Source organism: Grammomys surdaster, unplaced genomic scaffold, assembly GCF_004785775.1.
Source record: "Grammomys surdaster isolate TR1022 unplaced genomic scaffold, NIH_TR_1.0 140, whole genome shotgun sequence".
Classification (NCBI taxonomy): domain Eukaryota; kingdom Metazoa; phylum Chordata; class Mammalia; order Rodentia; family Muridae; genus Grammomys; species Grammomys surdaster.
Genome location: NW_021604598.1, coordinates 7,006,791 through 7,028,443, shown reverse-complemented (window position 1 = coordinate 7,028,443; position 21,653 = coordinate 7,006,791).

Genomic DNA, 21,653 nt, shown 5'->3' with positions numbered 1-21,653 from the left:
GAGAGAGAGAGAGAGAGAGAGAGAGAGAGAGAGAGAGAGAGAGAATGTGTTTTCACAATGCCCAACATAGGCCCAACCCACATTTACTGTACCACCAATTAAGAAAACCTCCTTGGCATTCTCAGAGGAAAATATTTTTCATTATAAATTCTTTAAAACGTATTTAGAAACATCAGTATAATTATTACAGTGCTTTATACAGTTAGTTAAATGTGCTTTAGAAAACACCATGAAGCATAGCATCATTTAAAAGCATCTGTTGTTTCTTGGAAGTGATTAGCTGTCAGCGAATCATCAATTTTAGTTTGCTGTGTGGCTAAGACTATTTGTTCTAATTAAAGACCATGCATGAGTCTGAACAAATTTGCCTTATCTGTAGAAATGTGACTTGTAGCCTTTCTAAGTATTACGATTCTAAATGTACTGGACAAGCAATTACTTCCAGGTGTTCTAAGCCACTTCTGGAAGTAGGGGATGGAGAAATGACATGAGGTCCTTGGATCAGTGTCACCTTGCTTGTGAGACAATCCAGGTCACACCTCCTATGCCTGAGTCTAGCCTCAACCTCAGTCTTCTGCATGGTCCAGCAGCTCTGGATCCCCCATCGGAGGTTGTACAGAGGGCCCTGCTAGCTGTCAAGGCTCAGTAGCTTTGGGGTCAGCTGAAGGCTTTGTGTAGGCTCCTTATCTTCTGAGCTGAGGAAGCTGCAACTCTGGAGAGTATAGGCCAGAAGGAGGCAATAACAGCTCTTGGGCTGTAGCTAGCTGTGGACAGAAGGGAGAGGGAAGACAGCTAGAGACAGGGGAGAGGCTAAGAGAGAAAGTGAGAGAGACAGTGTGAAGTGTGGTTTATTGAGAGCCCGTTATTAAGAGATTAGTGGTATTTATGGAGAGGAAAGAAACAACAACTAAGTGTGAAGATAATGGGCTGACACAAGAAGTTTTATGGTTTTCCCTCTGGCTACATCAAATCTATCAAGCATGAAAGATGGTAAATAAACACAGAAATAGATTTGGTTGGTTATTTTAAACTGGAGTCAACTTCCTTCTCTTCTCCTTCTCTCCTCTTCCCCACACTAGGCTCTTCTGGAGACTTCTGTTGTCACTCCAGTATGTTGTAAGTTCCAGTCTTCTTGTTCTTTTCCCCCCATGACCATATCTTGGTACTTGAATCTGGTTACCTCTCATTCCCTTAGTAAATTTTTACTCGTCGTCGACAAGACAGGATTTTCTCTGCCTAGGTTTCAGAACTCAAATAACCTTCTGGAATACAGCTTCTAAGAAGGAATTAGGAACAATTTCATGAAGATTTATCTACATTGCTGTACTGGTATCTTGCAACTTTTGTTTTTTCTGGAAGCATGTCCTGTGATCCAGGTTGGTTTTCAACTCTTGACCCTCTGCTTCCAGTATATTACAATATGCTGGTTCTCTGCCACATCTCACTATGTTTGAGATGGTACCCATGGCCTTTTGCACACAAAGCAAATGTACTGCTGTGTCACAGCCAAGCCTGTTCTTTTAAATCTTTAAGCATGTTCTCATTGTATAGATGTGTCTAGGTTTATTTAGCCATTAACTTACTGATAAACTTTAGGCTGATGGAAGTTTTATTTTTGTTTATTTTAGACATGTATTATTTTATGTATACTTACACTTTCTAATATTTTATACATTCTATGTAAACATTACTTCTCTTCCTTCCTTCCTTCCTTCCTTCCTTCCTTCCTTCCTTCCTTCCTTCCTTCCTTCCTTCCTTTCTTTCTTTCTTTCTTTCTTTCTTTCTTTCTTTCTTTCTTTCTTTCTTTCTTTCTTCTTTTTTGAGACAGGGTTTCTCTGTGTAGCCCTGGCTGTCCTGGAACTCACTCTCTAGACCAGGCTGGCCTTGATCTCAGAAATCCACCTACCTCTGCCTCCCAAGTGCTGTAAACATTACTTCTCAGTACTCTTTAAAAAAAAAAAGCCCAGGTATGTAATTTCTGGGTCTGTGGAAGATGTATAGTCAGTTTTCTGAGCTCCTGGCAAATTCTTTTGTGAGGAGTCAGGTTGTACCGCTTTACTTTCCAGCATCTGAGTTGTTCTCTTTCTCCAAATCTCACACCATCTCCTGCTGTCACTGTTTCCCAGTTTAGATATTCGATGGGGGTGTTCTGATGTCTCACTGGGGCTTTTGTTTTTACTAGAGCAAGAATTGGGAAAGATCTTTCCATTAACTTATTTATTATTTGTACATTTTGTGTGTGTGTGAGAGAGAGACAGAGACAGAGACAGACAGAGCGCGAGAGAGCGAGAGCGAGAGCGAGAACGAGAACGAGAGGAGAGAGAGTACATTTCTATGTTGGTTTGTGGTTGGGTGCAGTGTGGAAGCCAGAGGTTGGCATCCAGCGTCTTTTCCCACTGATTTCCATCTTATTTCTTGAGAGTGCCTTTCACTGAGTCTAAATGTGACCAATTCATCTCAGCTGGCAGTCCAGAAAGCTCTGGGAATTGGAATTCTTTTGTCTCTGCCTCCCTAGTCTGTGGTTACCGGAGTGTGCCAGAACTTCCAATTTTTTCAGATGGATGCCAAAGATTTGAACTCAGGTCTTAATGCTTGTGTGGCAAATGCTTTACAACGAAGCTATCTCTTTTGCTTCTATCATCAACAGATGATAGTTCTTTTAACCCTCCCTTCAAACCTTTTCCCAATTTTAATTCCTTCTGTTGGGGAAGACTGCAACAGGAGTCCATCTTCCTATGTAGCTGAGGCTGGTTTACAACTCAGGATCCAGAGTGTTGAGTACAGATTTGCTACATCATGCTCACTTTCCACTTTCTTACAGGTGGATTACTTCCTAGATGGCCAGAAATTCTCTCTCTGTCTCTCTCTGTCTCTGCCTCTTTCTGTCTCTCTGTCTCTCTCTGTCTCTCTCTGTCTCTGTCTCTCTCTCTCTCTCTGTATGTGTGTATGAGAGAGAGAGAGAGAGAGAGAGAGAGAGAATAATGTATGGTATAATAAAAGATGGTACTCATCTTTTATCAAGGCCAGCCTGGGACACCTGTTTTTATAAAGTAAAACTAACACAAACTAAAATGGAGGAAGGGACAATGAGGTGGTTCATCAGATAAAGGAGCTTGCTGAGCCCCTGTTCCCTCTCTCAGACCAATGTGGTGGAAGGAGAGAACTGACTCAAAGGATTGTTCTCTGACCTTTGTAAGCATGCTGTGGCACATGCCCAACTCTCCACCATGCAGACACAAAATAGATGTGAAGAGAAATCAGACCTAAATCTTAAAAAAGAAAAAAAAAAGATTGCTTTTCTGTGATAACCAAGATCTCTGTAGCCTTTAGATCTCTGACAGTGGTCTACATTGATATAGGCTTATTTGGAGTTCGAGCTGTTTGGACTCACATTGTCTTCTTACATTTGCATGTCTAATGCATAATGGCAGATTGGGGAAATCTCATCTATTGTTTCTCAAAACGCTTTTTCAGCCCCCAGCCACTTTTTTCTTAGACTTCTTATGTCACAGAAACAGATATTTTATGCAGTCCCACAGTTCCCTGAATCTTTTTGATGCTTTTATTATTTTTCTTACTGTTCAGATTGAATAGTTTCTATTCAAGTATTGAAGAGAGATTCTTCTTTTTAATCTCCTTCGTCAAGTGGGCCATAAACATGGAGTTTTCCCTCTTGCTTCACTGGGTTTTATATTTTCTACTTCTCATTCTTCTTTTCTATTTCCTTGTTGAGATTTTCTTTCTTTCCTGCTTACTCTTCCCATTTATTTTACTTGTTCCAAGCACATTCATCATTGAACCAATTTTGACAATGGCAACTTTAAAATTTTTTATGGATAATTTTAGTAATTCTGACATCTCAGTGTTGGCAAAGTATTGATGTCTCTCTTCATTTAAGCTACACGAAAACTAAAGTTTGAATGTAATCTGTAAATGCTGGGTATGGTGGTATGAACGTCTGGATATTATTTAAGCTCTATATTTACCCATCCACTGCCATCAAATAGAGCAAGAAAAATAGTGCACCAGGTCTGTTCATAAATAATGGTGACAACTCCTTGTTTCTCTTGACTGTCTATGTGTGGGTTGATTCCTCATATACTCTCTCCCAACACTGAAGGGGTAGCTAGTCACTCTGGGTGGTGGTTACAAGCTTAAGTTTCCATCAATCTCTTTCAGTGTTCCCAGTCATCAGAGGAAGAGCTTATTTACTACTGAGAAGTGGAAAGGCTTATCTTCCAAATGTTCTCTGTCAACGCTGTGGCCTAACAGGGACAAAGGTCTCAGCTTCCCATTTGAGGCCATTGGCCCACACCCTAGTGGATGTGGCTAGTGTTACTCTTCATATTGTGTACGATGGAAATCAGAGTGTTCAGCTCAATCTTTGGTGGTATTTGTGAGGTGTGAGTACTGCCTTCTCTATGGATTAGGCCTAGAGTAGACTAACTACTGTCTAATCTTTCCTATATACCTATGCTGCCTTTGTGGTAGTCAGGAAGCTTCTGTACAGTCTGGCACATACCTTGGTGTATCCAAATCTGGGACAGTTGGAAGTAAAAATAAACCCAGAGCACTGGCATTGCTCCTCAGGTCCCAGCCCCTCTAATTGGCCTGCCCTCTTCCTTCTGCATTCCAGGTTTTTATGGTTTAAAAATATAACATATAGAGGTTTTAGTTGCATTTAATAGCAATAAAAGGGAAAAGTAGTTCTTCCATTTCACAGAAGTCAAAATCTTCTTATGACCCACAAAGTGGGACATAATTTACTGCCATCTGTCAAAAGTGCTCCAACTTGACTGGTTTCCAGAGTGCCCCCAAAATCAAGTTATCAGAATGAGATGTTCTACTTTGGTAGTCACTGATCTAAAGACACTAAAACCACACACTGTTAGTGATGAGGTTGTGATAATGCTTGGTAGATATTGGCATAGAAGTGAACTGGTGATAATTCACAGTGGCATAAAAAAATCAGTGTGATACACAGTGACATAAAACAATACAACTTTTGTACTGGGATGAAATAAAGTTAGAAGTGCATGCTTTGAGATGAGAATAGCGTGCTGCTTGATTTATAAGGATACAATGATACATTTTAAAAAATATGGTGTTGGCTGACATTTATTATGATCCTGGAAGCCTTGATAAAAAAAAATAGGCACATAGAATCTAAGTGCTTGTCGAAATGCAAGTATATCTTTTCCATATTTATCTACTAAGTGGTGAAGCATAGTTTGCCAAATGAATTGTAGGATCTGGCTGCTGAGCAGAAGTATAAGTTGTGAATACTCAAAGGTTTCCAGAGGATGATCAGATCCTTAAAAACTGAATGCTTCAATGGGTAAAGATTGCGTTCTACAGTGGCATACATGCTTAGTGCTAAAATGTTGTCTCTGGATACGAGTAAAATCTCACTTCCCTAACACAAATAACTTCCGAAAATTTTGTGGAGACCTGAATATATCAGAATAACCCAGATCTCATGCAGAAAATAAAGAAGGGATAGTGTGGTTTGTATGGTTTACACGATTTCATAAATGTACTAGTATCACACTCTCTACACACTACATTCCCACAGAATATGCTTTAATTAGATCTTTGGAAGCTGTGTGTACAACTTTACACTGGGTTTGGTATGGTCTATTGATACTTTGAATCAAATCCCTCAATTCAGGCTATATGAGCCCTCAGCAGCCCTTGCCCTGTAGGGAGTCTGAGGAAATGGCAGTTGTCCAGGGTCTCTCCCACATGACTCTTAGTATGGCTGTTAGTATGGAGAGCTCCTTTTTCAGCTGAAGAGTTGAGTCCTTCTTCACAGGCCCTGCCAAACCAAGGTGATTTGGGTCTAAGAGAGCAGCCACCAGCTTTCACTTTGTATGTGCAAGAACCAGAAAGACAGTATGGACTGTGTAGTTCATCCCCATGAAGAGCTTTCTGCTTCTCTGCAAAAGCAGATATGGGAAAAGTTGGGGAAGAGAAAGAAGCAGATAAAAATACAGAGAAGGAAATGCAGACCAAGATGGGAAGGAGGGAGTCAGAGTAGGAGGAGGAGGAGAAAGAAGAGAGGTAGTGTCCAGAGGTAGTGTGCATGGTGACTCTGTTTCCCTTTACACCTAATCATAGGGGTTTGGAAAGCTTCTCTGGGCTTTGTAGTGAGACGCTAGGAAAGAGAAGAGGCATGTGTGGCTTAGTGTTCTAGCCAATTGAACAGGGATCTATATTTACCATGAAGTCCCAATACTGTGAGAGAACCTTAGGTCTGCAATATCCCTACATTCTATAAGTTGCCACTAGCCTTGGTTGAATAGGACAGAGATCATTCAGGCTAATTCAGTTGCATCCCCATAGCTGCCCTTGCACAAATGTTGGTCTGGCAGAGTGGGCATGTTCACTGATTTTCACCATGTAGAAGGTTCTATGTAGGGCCCATAGTCTTGAAACCCTTCATAGTGCAGGACACAGGGTACAAAGCAGATTGCAGGTTGCAGGTGACCCCAGCTATGTATTGCCACAGAAAGTGGCTCTGGATGTGGAGGGACACAGGATATCTCTGGGAGGAGGTGAGCTTTGTGTTGGGCCTTCCAGCAAGGCAGCAGTGAAAGCCATGAGAAAGGTTGGGGTGGAGGCCAGGAGGGATGAGACTGAACACTGAAACAGAAACAAAGGCCTAGGCATGTTCAAGGGATAGGCATATTCTGCCCACACTGATGAAATAGCCTGGGTCATGGGAAGGCCCTCTTCCTGTTGGAAAGGACCCGCTTAAGTGTCATAGCTATGCTGCAGGTGTAAGTGTGAACCAATGGCAGATGAGAGAAATGAGGCAGCAGAATTCAGGAACCATGGCCATTTTCCCCAAAAGACACGCCCAGGTTTTACTTCATTGAATTTTCTGTTGGTTCTCTTACTCGATTGAGTTAACCAGAGCTTAGGGAAGCTTGAATCTCCTTATTCAATAAAAGGAGGCTAACCCACCTGTCTTAGTTAGTGTCTCTATTGCTGCAACACCATTACCAAAAGCAAGTTGGGGGGTAAGGATTTATTCAGCTTCTACTTCCACAGCACTGTTCATCATCAAGGAAGTCAGGATAGGAACTCAAGCAGGGTAGGATCCTAGAGACAGGCATTGATGCAAAAGCCATGGAAAGGTGCTGCTTCCTGGCTTGCTTCCATTGGCTTGCTCAGTATGCTTTCTTATAGGACTCAGGATCACTATCCCAGGGTTGGTACCATCCACAATGCTTTGGGCTCTCCCCATTGAGCACTAATTGAGAAAATGCCTTACAATTGGATCTCACTGAAGCATTTCCTCAACTGAGGCTCCTTCCTTTCTGATGACTCCAGCTTGTGTCAAGTTGACACAAAAGCAGCCAGTATACCACTCTTTTGTACCATGGAGAGCAGCACTCTGAGGCTAGGGTAGAAAGTTCTGACAATAAAAACCCTAGAGGCTTGTATACCCCAGGACCTGCAAGATGCCCCAGAGTAAGACATGGCAACCATATGCAGGAACAGACTTGTGTCTGTGTGCCTGAGTCTAGTCTTCATCTCTTCCTACATAATGCCCCACCATCCCCAGACTGTGTATCAAGGAAGTACCCACAGCACAGGGAAACCAGTACTTGGTCATCAGTGAGAGACCCAATTACTATTCTGATTTAAGAGCACGCTGGAATCAATCCTGACTCTGATTCCTGGGAAATCAGAATCAGAGAGGGATTGGGCAAGTTCTTGCTTTATGTGGCAGCTGAGAATCCATTTCTGGAAATAGCTGCATTTGGACGTTTTAAAAGAGTCATGCGAGGCTACAGAACAGATACAGAGTGGCTCTGGATCAGTCTGTGAGTCTGGGCCAGCACTGATGGCCTTGCTTACATAGCTTCAACTAACTATCTACTAAGGCAAGAATAGGCTAGCCCACCTGCTCCTTTCCTGGGCTAGTTCACACCCATAAATTGGGTACTGACAATTTAGGGCCCTCAGACTAAGGACAATCAAAGCTGGGATGTGTGAATGTATACCTATGTGAGTTCATGCCTATGGATTTATCACAGCCAAAGCTAATTTCCCAGAAAAGTGTATATAATTTTTTAACTTAAAGCTTTTTCCATTAATTTTGTTTTGTTTTGAATTTGGCACTTTTTTCTTCTTTCTCATATATTACATCTTTACCACAGTTTTTCCTCTCTCCACTTTTTCCAGTGCCTCCTCCTGCTCCCCCTCTGCCCAAGATCTATCCACTCCTCCATTTCCCTTTTTAAAAAAGCAACGCTCAACTTTAAAAGTATATTATTTTTGTCATTCTCTATCATGGGTCAATCTGTCAAAAGTGCCACACCATTATTAGCGACATTTCTAATCTGCTCAACATTCTGCTTGGTCTTCAGGGCAAAACGTGGCATTGTTTACCCACATGAAGGGCAAGAAAATGGTGGCACCTGTCTTGAAGGGAAACTAATTGGATTGCCATGGACTGCTGTGGTAAGGGCAAGCACTAGGAAAATGGCTTTGTGAGGGTGAATTTTGATTATTCCTGCAGCCCATATTAAGTAAACATTGCTGAGTAATTACTCAAACAACAAGAGAAGCTGAACGGTCTGAAGTCTTGGGATATCGTACATTTCTGTGAGCATGGCTAACCTCAGGGGCACTACATAGATAGGTGTTGGGTGGATGGCAACAGGTTCGGTATTCTAGAGGGAAGTGGAGCAGGCCTGAGCTGCAAAGTCACCAAGGATCATTCAGGGAGTGGTCACTGCAAGAGCCAAAAGAGTCATTCCTAGATGAGATCTTTGATATTGGGGAAATGGGCTTATGGGAAATGCAAAGGCTCTGCATAGAACACGTCCAATTGTTTCCAAGTTCCTAGAGGCCAGTGACATGTGGGAAGAGAAGAGGCTGCTTTGCTTAGAAGCACAGTCTGCTTATTTGTGCCTGCCGGGAAATGAAAGCAGAGCGGAGTCTGGCATCTCTGCCTCCATTTTGTGTTGGTCTCCTTTACATTGGGTCAGACTACTGTTCTCTCTGCAGCTAAACATGCTACTCACCCAGTGAGTCTGTATGATAAGCAGTAATACTGAACAAAATGTTTGACATCTCATCCCCCAGCAAGGATGAAGGCATAAAGAGCAACTGAGGCATGTGTTTGCCCTTTGAACATCCTATATCCATACCTCAAAGAGTCCTGCAGGTTTCTGCTCCTTGCCTAAGCCTATTGTCATTTTGTGTTGCTAACATTCCTTCCCAGGTGGGATATAAGCACCATCTGCCCACTGTATAAAGGTCCTAATGACAAACAGAAGCATGAGTCCACTCAAGTTCACTCTGCAGGAATAATGAGTTTTTTGGGCTTCTTCCCAGAGCATAGGTGAGGGATTACTTACAGGAGTTGGGCAATTCTCCTTCAACTGTCTGAGACCAACTGAAAGACTTACCCAGGGGTGAGGAATGCCATATACATCAAGACTCTGTGCTAGCTTCCCCAGGGCTCTATATACTCTAGCCCTTTCCCCAGGCCACACACAGAGTTTCCTAGTGGTAGGGAACAGTTAGATACTCAGAGGAGAACCTTGCTTGGATAACCTTTTGCCGTGAGGTCTCAGCTCAATTTTGCTTGGCTCAGAGAATAGTCACTCATAACACCTTGCATTTTAAGACCATCAGACTGATGGGATGGTCACATCATAATGCTATCATTCCAAGCAAGAGCAATTGTCTCATGAGAACCAAATTGTCTCTTTAATTACTCAGGACGTCTTCAGGCCACATTACAGAGCCAGAATTGAGATAGTTGCTTAGCTGTCTATACCTCTTGTCCACTTGTCCAATTCTTTCCTTACTTTAACTTGACGTTGGTACCCTGAAGATCTACTCGGAATCACTCAATATATAGCCACATTGCTTTAACTTTCATTCTCTGTTCCATCCTACCACTCTTATGCTTGATTTGTTTGTTGGAATGGGTGATAAAGCCCATCAGGAGCTCAAGCCTAAATATCCAGCATTATGCTGTAAGCTAGTGGTTCTCAACCTTTTTAATTCTGTGACACTTTAATTCAGTTCCTCATATTGTGGTGATCTAAACCATAAAATTATTTTGTGACTCATAACTGTAATTTTACTACTGTTGTGAATCATAATGTAAATATCTGTATTTTCTGATGGTATTAGGCAACCCCTGTGGAAGGGCCATTTAACCCCACAAAGGTGCACAACGGACAAGTTGAGAACCATTATTATAGAGGAACCCTCCCTGGTGCCCCCAGACTAAGATCCACAGAGGCTGCCTGGGTTTGTGAGAGTAAGGACACAGAGGACATGTTTCCTTTCCTTTTTCCCTCTTCAAGTCACCAGTTGTAACCATAGGCTAAGATAGGATAATGGAGTCTCATCCTGATTTTCCATAAGCTCACCAAAGAGTTCGGGTCACAGGATTTTGACAATGGTGGCATATAGGCCATGTTTGTAGTTTGTTCCAGATTTGAAAGCTGTATAGTCAGCCAAGCTATTAAAAAGAAAGACAGAGGTTAGTAGAAGAAAATAGCCTTGTACAGGACCAGGGAGACATGAGACTCTTCTTGGTGACATATAGAATTTTGAACCTCTCATGGGTCTCAAAAATTTCTTGGTGAGACACTGGACAGAGAGTTCCTTGTGGCGCAAAACCCTGTAGTTCCTTCTCTTCTGGAAGATCTGAGCCAGACAGACACAAGACATTTATTTCCCATAAGTCAATTCATGTGACAGACCCAGGTGCGGCATTGCTGAAGCCTGTCTTTAAACAACAGGGTATCACATGAAAGAGAGTTGCCTGTAATGATTTCAGAAGGTGTGCTAACGAGGCAGATCAGGGAGCAAAGATGCTTGGTATACAAGCCAGCTAACCTGAGTTTGATTCCCTGGGACCTGTGTGAAGATAGAAGACAGGATAGAACTTATTCATCATAGATGTGTTCTGAGCCCTACACATGGATTGTAGCGCACGCACGCGTGCGCACGCGCACACGCGCACACACGCACACACACACCACCCCTAATAAATATTTTTTTAAAAGATTTAAGAACACCAGAAACAAAGGTACTCTTCTCTTTTACACAGCCACAGACTCAGGGATTTGACTGAATGTATGGGGGCAGCAGGGAGGCAGCCAGCTCACAGCTAGAGCTTGGCCTGGTGCCTCACCTCCATTACTCACCAGCCATACAATCCTGATCGAGTGGCTTAGCCTCTCTAAGCAGCAGATTCCTCCAAGATAAAATGTGAATCCTACCGAGGTGTGCCAGCTTACAAATGTAAGTCCAGACTGGGGAAGCTGAGGCAGGAGAATTATTCTGATGTTGATCCCAGCTTGGGCTGGACTAAAAAGTGAATTAGAGAATAGCCTAGGCTGCAGTGATATACTGGCATAAAAAATTCGATTATAAAACCTCTTCCCTGACTTCTTGTAAAGATCGTCTGGTGATTATGGGGCTGGAAAGATTACTTCACAGTTAAAAGCACTTGCTGCTTTTATAGAGGACAGAAATTTGGTTCCTGGTACCCATATCTGGCCACTCGCAACTGTCCGTAACTCCAGCTTCTAAGGGATCCGATGACATCTTCTGGCCTCTGTGAATACTGGCATACACATGTGCAAATGTTTATATGTATACTTACACATACACATACACATAAACATACACATACATATACAGAAACACATACACTTACACATACACAAAAATATAATAACATAAATTATTTTAAAAATATTTCTTAGTGATCAAATTGGAAATTAGAAAATTGCCTCACCACCATGAGGAGAGCAACAATACCAACCAACCACAGCTCCCAGGGTCCTAACCACCAGCCTGGGAGCACTTATGGAGGGATCCAGGTCTTCAGCTGAATATGTAAGAGTGGAGGGCCCTGCCGGGCACAGGTGGAAGAAGAGATCCTTGACCTCATGAAGGCTGGACGCCCCAGGGGGTGGGAATTTTGAGGGTGGGGAAGTGTGGGTGGGGGTGGGGGTAGGTGGGGGTTACATCCACGGAGAAGAAGGAGGAGGAGAAAGGGGATGGGGGGTTCCCGGGTGGGTGGGGGATGAGGTAAGGGGATAACATATGAAATGTAAATAAAATATCCAATAAAAAAAAAAAAAGAAAATTGCCTCACACATTCTGAAAGAAGGCTTGTTTAACTGCTAATGTTAATCTAAATTCTCCTTACTTTAGCTACAGCTCTTTCAAATTTCCAGATTGGATAAGACTGGATATTTCTTCTTAGCTATTCCAGTAAGAAAAAATGTATTTCCCTACTTAATGTAATTTTACAGGATGTGGAAGAATATGAAAAATTACTATGATAGTTGAAGTGTCTTCACTATGTTTGCCTGACTTCTTCTCATGTTATTCTTCTGAAACAGTATGTTATAGAAAATATTCTGTCTGGTTCAAATCTTTGAGTGCAGTACGTTTGCCAAAGCCAACAGTAACTATACTGCATTACAAGGAACTAAGTCCTAGACTATATTTAAATTTTATCAGTTTTCATGGATATAGTTTTTGAATTTAAGAGGCTAGACCAGGGTCATACAAGTATTTAGAATGAATTGAAATTTAAGGGCAAAAGCCTCGCTAAAACCCATAGACTAGGCTCAGTCCTCTGTCCCAGCATGCCAAGAAAAACAATGGGAAATAATAAAAAATTAAGAGAGGAGACTGGATCAATGCATTGGAACTGATAAGGGTCCCAGTCACATTAAGTTCATCTTTTGAGTACTGCTACAAGCTTTGAAATTATTTAGAGGAAGCAAAGGACACAATATCTGCATAACTAAGCAGTGACATTCAGGGTGTGGTTAGGGTGACCAGCATCACAGTTCTGATTTAGCTCAGTGGTCTCAAGAAAGTCTCCATGCTTGAAGGACAAGCTCATTCTTAGGAGACGGTTATGTCTGCTCTGGGGTGCAGCCTGGACATTGTGGATAACTCTATTCATCTGCAGGATCAGCCTGCACTTGAGAATCTGTTGTTCCTGCTGTTCAAGGTGACTCTAGGTTTAGAACAGTGGCAAGAGAACTTCAGGCACCTTTTAGGGTCCAGAACAGGACAGTATAAAGAACTGATGGATGCCTCAGTTACAGTTATCTCTCTACTTAGCCAGAAAGGGGAATGTGATAAGCTAGGTATCTACCATTTCTAGACAGACATTCCTTAAGTAATTAATGTGCCTCTATGCAGAGGTGAGAAGGTAAGTAGTCTCAGAATGCAGAATAAAGGCAGAGATGCCAGGTTTTTATCCCTCCTTTAGTGACCAAGTGAGGAGTCAATGCTCTTTGCCAAGGACTGAGAGTAGGAATGTTGAAGATGATCACGAGGGATCAAAGTGGAAGCAGATGTTCATCCCTTGCCTTCAGGTGTCAGTAGAGATGAAACACACATTTTTATTTGTTTAGGTTGGTTAGTAAATGCTACATCTTTTATAAGAGCAATCAGGGACCTTTGGAAGATGGTTGATTAGAAGCAGCTGGTAAAGCTTCTTCCCTTGGAGAACATCTGCATGAGGCAGAGAGTAATGTCCCTAGAGGGAAGGTATGGGGCAACCAACTGCATAAAGCGTATCTGGGCTTTAGACCCCATAAACAATCCAAGCAGGCAAACAAACATGCAGAAAAATTTGAAAGAGGGTTGAGACAGAGGCTCACTATGTAGCCCAGGCTGGTCTTGAACTTTTCATCTTCCATCCTCCTATCACCATCTCTAAGCACTCGAATTACAGGGAAGCATCATCATGTATACTTTATAAATCATTTAATGTGTAGTCAACCAGTACTATTTAAAAGTCAGCTTTCTCAAAAAGAGAACTTGGGGCTCAAATCTCAGTGAAAAATATCCAGATTGAAACTGTACTTCTTAAAAATAGATCTTTGACCTGTGGTTCTTCATGAGGTTGAGAAGTGGGGCTGGGGTGGAGAGCCTTGTCTTAACAGGTTTGCACAGTCCTGCAGGGGCAGGGGGTCTGACTGGTGCCATACTGTTCCCTCTTGCTTATTCAATGTTTCTTGGCAGCTGAGCTGTAGGGAGCTTAGCTCTCAGGGACAACTTCTACAAAAGTCTTTTACGGAAACCACAAGCTTCTAGATGATTCTCTGATGGCCTGGGGATCAGAGACCCTCATCATGCTTCCATGACTCCTTCTCAGAGCCCTGGCTCAAGATGTTCTAGAGGAATCTCCATGACTGCTAGCTGGGGACAGATTTCTTTCACTTTCTGTGGCTGCACATTGGGAAAGAGCTGTAGGCAACACACCCTCAAACAAAGCAGGAGCATCAAAGTTCACTTTTGTCCAAGCAGACAAAATACTAGCAGCAACTCAACTGGTGACATCATGGAGGCAGAAGGTAGAAGTCCCAGGTGTGGCAGTGGCAGACTCATGCATGTGGCAAGGACAGAGCCTAGAGTTTCTGCTGTGGAGTCTGCTTTCTTTTTTTCTTTCTTTCCTCTTTTTTTTTTTCCAGGTGAGGTACAATTTCAGATGATCAAATAGTTCATTTCAGTGATTCCAGCAAAGAGTGGAAGATGAATTGAAGGAAATATTGGAGATGACATTCATGAATTGAATGGAGAAAAGTTCCCATTCTCTGAGATTCTATAACTGCATGATTTTTGCTCAAATGACAGGAGCTAAAGTAGGTAATTCATACTCGGGGTGTGTCAAGTTCAACCTTGTTTTGTATAACTCTGTATAGGAACTAAGAAAAATCTTGTCTATTGAACAGCTCCAGGTGCACACAGTCCATTCCTCTGCCCCCAGGAAGTAGCAGAAACGAAGCTCATTGACTCTCGTTGGTAGAGACAGTTAGTTGTTCCCATGATCTTGTCTGCTGTGCAAAATTATGGACAAACTTTTGATTGAATATGGACATCGTTACTCACCCCTAGAGATACTGACGAATAGGTAGAGGGTCAATAATATAACTACATAAATTTCTCTAAAATATCCTACGCTTGAAGCTTGGGACCTATTTTGTTATGTAAATTCCTTCTGTTGCAATGCAATGCCATCTGATCCACCAAAGCTGTAGCCAGACTTTCTGGGGACGGTCCTAAGTCTCTGTCACCTCTGGTCTTCTCACCCTTTACCAATCTGTAGCTGCCCAAAAGCAGAGGCCTGATCCTAAGGGAACGTATAGAATAAGAGGATATCGTTAGCCTCTGTGTTTCCTAGACAGGAAGCTGCTGGGGCTGCAGTATTGAGACAACACCAGAGCAGTAAAAGGCTTAGCTGTGCTCTACTCTTGACATTGTTTAATGCAGATCAGAGAAAATGCACTGAGTTAAAGGCTCATATTCCTCCTCAACGTAAAGCCAATATGGTTTGTCTAATACATGTTGGCTGTTTCAGATGATAGAAAAGGGTGGGCTGTGTGTGTTATTTCCCTCACTTAAATAAGTCTTCCGATGGACCTGATCATTCTGCCTGTGTGATGTGGGCAGGACTAGCTGTAGATGTCTCAATTTTTATTTAAGAAGACCTCTTTTCAGTCACGTAAATTAAAGTGTAGAGAGCGACATGCATTAATTTGAGAGACTGAGAGAAAAAACAGCTTGATATATCAATTCTGGCAAGTTGTAAATCCAAAGTTAAAGATCTTTTTGGAAAAATACAGAAAACTCATTTAAGAAGGTTCTTTGGGTGTCAAAGTATTCAAATACATGTTCCTGATATGTTTCCAGGAGCTTTGCTCCTAAAAGGGATGTGTGCAGACTCAATACTTAGCTCTAATAATTTGAGGAAGCACTTTCTTTTCGCTTTTAACAGTTCATAAGGTTAGCAATCACCTCGCTAAAACTAAGATTATGCATTTCTTTTGTGTGCTTGTCTTTTCAGATGTTATTCCATATTTTATTAATATTCATTGTAGCAAAGGTATGCACTGTTATCCAAAGCTCTGTGAATTGCCATCACAGAGCAAGTTCTGTGACTACCCTGGTCCTTGTGACCTCCTGTCACCTATGAGGACATCCACAGCTGGCAGAGTCACTTCCTGAAGCTCCAGCTCTGTAGACTCAGGCATCAGGAACAGGTGTAGAGGTTCAGGGTTTCTGAACTAATCCCAGGGGACTTTTATCACCACCCTGAGAAAACAGCTCACAGTGCTGTGCAGCATGATATTTAGAAAGCTCAGTATTTGTTACTTACTTGCCCTGAAATCCAGACCTTCCCCACAATTCTATCTGCCACTTCCAGGTCTTCTTATGGACCACTGCTAGATGGGCTTTCTTCATTCTGGCTCTTCCGAGCCTAGGAAGAACTAGGTACTTCAGGTTGTTTGAAGAGGTCTAACATCCTTCATTCCCTCATGTTTTGCTCTGACCTGTGGGACTATCCCAACAACTTCTCAGCCTGGGACAGGAGGGAGTAAAAAATGCTTCAAGGTATTAGAAGGTATGATCTGGTGCCTTCTACAGATTACCAACACATGCCATTTGCGGATGGTAGAGACATAATATTGCCTGTGAATTGGAGGCATTGAGTGACAGCTTTGCCCATGCCAGCTTGGTAGGTATCATCAGTAAAATGGTTGTGCCAACAACAGCCATTCACTCAATAAACACATTATTGAGTCTATGTCCCAGATATGGAGAGACCACTGTAAAAGGAAAGATTTTTATCTCATGTTTCACACAACCACATTACAGTGTACTCCTTGATCCAGTCACTCACCAATACACACTTATCTAATAATTCACACACACACACACATCACTTATCTAATAACTCATACATAAACAAACAAACAAACACACACACACACACACACACACAGAGAGAGAGAGAGAGAGAGAGAGAGAGAGAGAGAGAATTACACATTTAAACATCCACCTAGTGACTCTTTACATGTTTTATACACATCCTCACAAATACACTCAACACAAAGTCTCATTAATATGGTCACACTCAAACAGCTGCACACTCATTAATGCATGTTTAGAAACACTCCCTTTCACTCATACACATCTCTTATGAAAATACTCATACCCTTATGCACATCCTTAACAAAACATCCATGACCATGCTCCTACTCACTCTTTCTCTTCCCTGTTCCCAGAGTCTCTGGGGAAGCTGTGGTCAGAATAACAGATAAGCACACACATGTTTCATAGCCTCAGGTGAATCAGGGCCCACTTCTAGAGGTGGTACACCATCTACAGGTCTGCTGAGGCTGTAGTAGAGATTTGGTGTAAAGATAGACTCTCAAGTTTTCCTATGAGATTTATTTTTCAGCTGCATCCATGTTTAGAGATAGACGTACTTCTCCAGATTGTGATGGTATCTTTGGAAGGAAGAAAGACCTTTCCCCCTCATTCCTGTTGTAACGAAGAGGAACTTTTGAAAGAGGCTGGGAAAGCTGCAGAAAAATGGGGGCAGCAAGGGTGTTTTACAGGAACTGAGGGTTTTCTTTGAGTCTTTGGGTCTCCCAGCATGTGGAGTTCCATTGTTGCTTCTATCTAGGGAATGAGTGAGCAGAGGGGGGGCCTTTCTTAGCTGGTCATGACTATGATGGCCAAGGACAGTGAGCTCTTGGTCTATTTTCTCCTCTGTGGGGTCATGGAAGAAGATATCTGTATTAAGAAGCATAGGGAGGATAGGATTTTCTGTTTAGAACTGATTTGGATAAGGCTTTTTGGTAGCTTGGACTTTTAGGTGGGAGGTAAGTGACCTCTCCTTGTGGGGGAGGTGGGGATGGGGCAGGGCACTGCATGCTGCTGGCTACAGGACATTCTAATTGGGGGTTGGGTCACCATGGTGATGGTGAACAGGGCAACTGGTCTCTGAAAGGGAAGAAGGGAGCCAGACTGTAAGGTGACTAATGTCTTGGGAATAGGTGAGGCACTGTAGGATCTCAAGGCCAGGGACTGCCAAGCTAGCTAGATAGTACCAAACTTGTACATATTTAGAGTTGTTGTGTACCATGTCTCTGAGTGGATATGAGGGTGAGGTTGGTAGAAAGCCTAAAGTCACTCACTCTTCTTCTTGATGTGCTCACTTCCTGCCTTAGCCAAGGGAGAAGAAAAGTCTTGCCAAAGGCCGCCTATGTGGCAGGCTTCATACAAGTAAATCAGTAAGTGATCTTTGCCCACTTCACAGAGGACAAGATTGAGGCCTGGAGTTTTTCTGGGTTCACGCAGCTATGCAAAGCAGATGAAACTCAAGCACAATCTTTGCTTTTTGAGGAACTCAACTCTGACCAGTGATGATCAACACAGAGAGGAAAAGACCTTAGCCAGACATTCATGCCTTGTACTGTCAGTTCCTCTCAGATGGCTATTCTTCCTCAGATATACTAGCAGTTGAACCTCCTGTTTCCCCTCAGTAAGGAAGGTGGAAGCTTAACACTGTCTTGAATTTCTGTTAAGGGCCACAGACTCACTGAGGTGCTCTGAGGAGATTGTCTTATTTTGGCATCCCAGAGATTCTTTGGCTTCGTAAATCTGAGGTTTGCTAACTTTGGGCAATTTGTTCTGGATCAAGCATTGGTAAAGGGGCAACGCTCCTAAAAGCTTGTGCTCTTTCCACAAGGCTCATGTTTCTGCTGTGACACTATACCTCACCTCTCTTGCCAGGGAGCAGCAACATTCTCCTTGGCTCCCCAAAGCTTCTTTACTTACTTACTCTTGAGACTTTGGGGTTTCTGCCACAGGATTTAGGGACTGTCATGGTGGAGACTGACCTGGGAGGCTAGGCTGTGTTGAGTGCAAACAATTTAGAAGTTCTAAGTCCTGTGACCTTTGTCTGGACACACTTTGAGGGGTGTTTGTAGAGCAGATGAGAGCCTGTCCCTAGGCAGTAGACTGAAGTTATCTTTGTCAGCTGTCCAGCTGTCAGTGGCAAGCCAAGACAGGAGCCATCAGCTCTGAGCATCCCAAACTAGATATTCAGCTGCTTGGGGATCTCATTAGCCAGTGTCTTCAGAAAATGTTAGATTCAGTGAGCTGCAGGTATGCCCAGCAAGTCATGGCTTGGGGAGAAGGCAGGACCCTCTGTATGAAGCACATTTTATCTTTTGTGCAAGGCTGTTTGGCTCCTCCAAATGCCAAAGAAGCAGCAAGGATTAATTATCCACATACTCATTGGATATCCAAAGGTATTCAGTGATCCTGGATCATATTTTACAGGGCATCCAAGGGCTTGTAGCCTGCATTTGGGGTTGCATTCATAGGAATTGGAGCAAGGCCCCAGGTGAGATCCCAAAGGCCATTCAGACTGGTGTCCTGGAGGCAATAGCACAGGGGACTTGAGTAGGAAAAATGAGAGAGGTGTTAAGCTATTAACATGTGAATGTCAATCAATAGGGACATAGTTGGGCCTCAAGAACCAAGACTAGGTTCATTGTCTAAAGCTCTCATCCAGACAGTATGGGTCACCATCTTTGTTTCATGAGGACAAAGGATCAAGTGCAATCTCATATGCTAAGGCACTAGGCTGCATTGCGCTGGCAGAAGGTCTTTTCAAGTGTCAAAGGTTTAGATAAATGCCTTTACCCACATGATGCGGCTAGCACCTTTAAAACAACAAAAGAAGGGAAGAGTTCCCTCTCCATGTTGAGTGAGGGCACAGTAAGAACAGTCACATGCATGTCGGGCAGAATGAGGAGGGTGGTATCTTGATCCTGGGCTTCTTGGCTCCTTGAACTGTGAGAAATAAGATTCTTGTGTGAGCCATCCAATAGATGGCAGTTTGTTAGAACCTCCAGAGCAGATTAAGCCAATGTATATGGATACTGAGCCCGGAGAATACAAGGTCACAAAGCAGGCTGCTCATAAGTCCTTGGTCTCTGAGTGTTGTAGCCTGGAAGTTTTGGCTCAGTGCTTGCCGGACATTTATTTTTGTTTGTTCCCTTTTTCTCTTTATTTTAGTAATGATTTTCAGCCTGCAATATGTGGTGGCTCTCAGCAACTTCTCAGGAAGAATACTCAATTGACTGAGAGATGGAGAGTTAAGATTTGATGGTGGTGAATGGGGAGCTGAGCTGCTCCTGTGAAAAGATTAGATTAGCTTGCTTTGGTGATAGTTTCTCTGTAGAACTGAGGTGCCTGGTCAGGAGCCCAGGCTCCACACTAGTGCAGTGGTACCAACCTTCTTGTGCCACTGGCCTGTAATTATGTGTGTGCCCACCAGGGGATCTGTTCTCTCCCAGTGTGTCATGTTTTGTGATAGCAGTCCTTTAATTAATTAATTAATTAATTAATTAAATCAACATATCAATTTTATATAAATACACTTATTTTCCTTCTTTTCTCTTCCTTCCTTCCTTCCTTCCTTTCTTCCTTTCTTTCTTTCTTTCTTTCTTTCTTTCTTTCTTTCTTTCTTTCTTTCTTTCTTTCTTTCCCCTCCCTCCTCTCCTTCTAGTCCCTCTCCCACATTGCTCCTCTGCCTCCACCCTACCCACTCCTGCTCAGTTTCTTGTCAGTAAAGGGCAAGCCTCCCATGAATATCAACCAACCATGGCATATCCAGTTGCAGTAAGAATAGGTACCTCCTCTTGTATTGAAGCTGGATGAGGCAACCCAGTAGGAGGAAAAGATCCCTAAAGCAGGCAAAAGAGTCAGAGATAGAACCTGCTCCCACTGTTAGGAGTCCCATAAGCAGACCTAGCTACACAAGGACCTAGAGGCTGGATAGCCCAGCGACCCAGAATAGAAAATGATTTCTAATGATATTCTGCTATACCCAGAGATTGATATCTAGCCCAGCTGTCATCAGAAAGGCTTCTGCTGAAACTCAGGAGCTGATGGAAACAGTGCAGAGACCCATAGCCAAACATTAGGCAGAGTCTTGGGAAGTCTTGCAGAAGAAGAGAATTGTAGGTGCCAGAAGGGTCAAGAGGAAGGATTCTGAAGCCAGAGGAGTCAAAGACATTACAAGAAACCCCACAGAATCAACCAACCCTGGTTTATAGTGGCTCACAGAGACTGAACTGACAACCAGTGACAAGTGTATTTTTTTACTTTCCACTTTTCTCAGGTATTGGTTCTGGTTTGGGGACAATATTTGCATATAACCAACATAGGCTCTCTACTCTTTAAATAAGGACTAAATGACACAGGATGTCTACTACCAGGGAAGTGCTGTGCAGTTGAGGCTATACTGCATTGCTTAGAGCAGTGGTTCTCAACTTTCCTAATGCTGTTGTTGAACCTTATTTGTGAGCCCCAAGAGACCACCCAGGAGCTGATTATGATGTAATCACACTAGGGTCTCTACTTCTAGCTTGAGCTTGGGCTTACTTACCACTGACCCAGATGTAGCAGGATGGGATGGTGAAGTAGTCCCAAGCCCTCAATGGGACAAGGTTTTATAGGAAATGGTGCACAAGTGAGGGGATTTCTAGCTTGCAAATGTCTAATTGTGTAACTATTGTAAGCAGTCAGGTAGGTGCTCTGAAGCAAAACCATGGAAATCACAGTCTGAAAGAGCATCTTAAACAATTAGATTAATCTTTGATTAATTGTTGTTAGGAAGTAGCTAGGGAGTACCTCTGGAGTATGGGCTGAGAACAAGCTATGGGGTTCTTCCAGGTACTTGGGTGTTTCTTAGGCTCAGCTATAGGACAAGTTCTCAATCAATCTCTCTCTCTCTCTCTCTCTCTCTCTCTCTCTCTCTCTCTCTCTCT